The following is a 3,216-nucleotide window of genomic DNA, read 5'->3' as shown; positions in this document are numbered from 1 at the left end:
CATTCAAAGATGGCTTACTTATTGACAATATTTATATATTGTTTTCATATGTTTATTGTATAATGTGGAGTATAATGTGAAAATTTTGTATGTAATATTATTGTTATTTTTAAAAAATGTTTAAATTATTGTGGGTTCTACTTTAGATTAAAATGAAGAGATTGGAACGTTCACGGTTGTATAAAGGAAGATTAGACAATTCCAATAAGAAAAGACGTCCTACCGCTAGATTTATAAAGGGTGTTGCCGAGTTTATTGAATTTGCTAAACAACAAGATGAATATGACTTGGTAGACAAAAAACTTAGGTGTCCTTGTACCAAATGCAAAAACCTGAAATACCAGCTTAACATTAAAGTAGAAGAACATCTCATTAAAAACGGGTTTAAGCCAAATTATTACAATTGAATTTCACATGGAGAAGCATATTCTCTAATTCATGAACAAGTTCACACCCAACAAATACAAATTGATGAGAACCCATATAGAGAGATGGTTGTTGATGCTATGGATTCCACTATTTTTAATAGTGATAGCCATACAACCATTTGTGAAGAACAAACGCCACACCCACAAGCAAAAGCCTTTCTTGACATGTTAAAAGCCTAAGAAAAACCCTTGTATGAAGGAAGCAGAATGACATTGTTACAAGTAGCTTCTAGGCTAGTTACCTTGAAATGTGAGTTTAATAAGCCATTTCTTGTTGTTGATGGCATTGCCTCGTTCCTTGAGGAATCTTTCCCCGATGATAATATCATGACCCGAAGTTTCTACACTACCAAAAAAGTAGTTAAAGGTCTTCAGTTACCGCATGAAAAGATTGATGCATGTCTTGAAGGATGTATGCTATTTTGGAAAGATGATGCTTTGATTGACAAATGCAAACATTGTGGGGCGGATAGATATGAGACAAGTGAGGGAGATATAGTTTTGGTGTTGAAAAAAGGTAAGGGTAGTAAGAGGGCCAAAAAGAGTAAGAAACCAATAGCATGTAACCAATTGTTTTACTTTCCTCTCGCTCCAAGACTTCAAAGAATCTATGCCACCAAAAACATTGCCGAACAAATGAGATGGCACAAAGAAAACCCACGTGCTCCGGGGAAGATGTGTCATCCTAGTGATGGGGAAGAATGGAAACGATTTGATCAGATGTATCCTGAATTTGCCAAGGAACCCCGCAATGTACGACTTGGCTTGTGTACGGATGGATTTGATCCTATTGGTAATTTTGGGAGGAAGTATTCTTGTTGGCCCGTTATGGTCACACCATACAACTTACCACCTTGGTTATGTATGAAAAGACCATTTATCTTCTTGTCACTTATTGTTCCCGGACCAAAAAGCCCGAAACGTAATTTGGATGTTTATTTACAACCATTGGTGGAGGGGTTGAAATATTTGTGGGAAGTTGGGGTGAAAACTTATGATATGTCTAAAAAACAAAATTTTCAACTTAAAGCTTCCCTTTTGTGGACAATAAATAATTTTCCCGCCTATGGTATGCTATCTGAGTGGTCTACACAAGGACAAAAAGCATGTCCTTGTTGCATGGGGGAAAGTAAAGCATTTTGGCTTCCCAATAGCAAGAAAATATGCTGGTTTGATTGTCATAGATGCTTCTTACGAGAGGGAAATCCACATAGGAGGAACAAGAAAGCTTTCAGAAAAGGTCAAGAGGTTCTTGATGCCCCTCCGAAATGAGTGCCTGGGGATGAGATATGGAAGATGGTATGTGATTTACCATCCCCTGTTGATGGTACCGAAGAAGAATTTAAAGAATTGAAAAAACAGAAAAACGGTTGGTTTAAAAGAAGCATTCTTTAGGACCTTCCTTATTGGAAGACAATGTTGATAAGACATAATTTGATGTAATGCACATAGAAAAGAATTTCTTTGAGCAACTAATTGACATGAACATGAATGTAGAAGGTGAAAAATGTGATAGTATTGCTTCTAGAAAAGATTTGCAGACATTTTGTCATCGTCCCAAATTACACATTCGCGGCGACGAGTCTAAGCCAACATCCATTTTCACTCTCGACAAAGCTAAGAGAAAGGCATTGTGTGAGTGGTTACAAAATTTGAAGTTTCCTGATGGATATGCATTAGATTTTAGTCGATGTGTTGATCTTAAGAAGCTGAAATTGCAAGGCTTGAAAAGTCATGATTGTCCTGTATTCATGGAGCGATTATTACCCGTTGCTTTGAAACACCTCGTACCCGTTTGGAATGCAGTTGTTGAGATTAGTCAATTCTTACGAGATTTATGTTCCTCTTCAATATGTGTTGATGACATGATTCGTCTGGAAGAGCAAATACCACAGATATTGTGTAAGCTTGAAATGATCTTTCCTCTTGCATTTTTTAACTTCATGGAGCATCTACCGGTTCATTTGCCATATGAAGCCAAAGTTGGGGGACCCGTCCAATATAGGTGGATGTATCCATTTGAAAGGTAATTAAGATAATCTAGCTACTTTTAAATTGAAATTAATAATAATAACTAATATATTTATTATATGTTAACTTTATTATTAATTAACTATTAATAAAACTCATCATTAACTTTTATAGGTTTCTTAATCACTTGAAGAAAAAAATTGGTAATAAAGTTAGGGTGGAAGGTTCTATATGCAATGCTTATTTAACGGAAGAGATTGCAAACTTTTGTTCTCTTTACTTTGAAAAACATATAGAAACCAAAGCAAGAAACTTGAATGTTGAGAAACCGGATGAAATAGACGGAAGTTTACCCGAGTTTTTTCAAACTCAAGATGATGAAGGGTGTTCATCAAAAGGGCAAACAAGATATTTGGATGATAAAGAGTATAATCTTGCCCACCTTTACGTGCTATCTAATTGTGACCTCTTTGAGTCATATGAAACACAGTTTGTTAATGAATTCATTTAGAGGAACCCTAATATAAGTAAGGATGATGTTTGGGACAAACATGAGGACCAATTTCCAACATGGTCTCAGAAACATGTAATTGAGTTAAATATTCAAGATGATTTGATAAGAAGTTTGGCGTTTGGTCCTTCAAGAATGGTAAGAACGTGGAATCGATACTCGGTTAATGGGTTTAATTTTCAAACATTCAACCACGGTAAAGGTAAGGCTAGGTGCAATTGGGGGGGTTACTATTTCTTCTCTTGATGACAATGAATACTATGGTATAGTTAAAGATATCTTTGAAATTAGTTATAATGGACGTGA

This window comes from Silene latifolia, unplaced genomic scaffold, assembly GCF_048544455.1.
Source record: "Silene latifolia isolate original U9 population unplaced genomic scaffold, ASM4854445v1 scaffold_182, whole genome shotgun sequence".
Classification (NCBI taxonomy): domain Eukaryota; kingdom Viridiplantae; phylum Streptophyta; class Magnoliopsida; order Caryophyllales; family Caryophyllaceae; genus Silene; species Silene latifolia.
The sequence above is the reverse complement of the archived record's forward strand: the minus strand, read 5'-3'. Positions refer to the sequence as shown.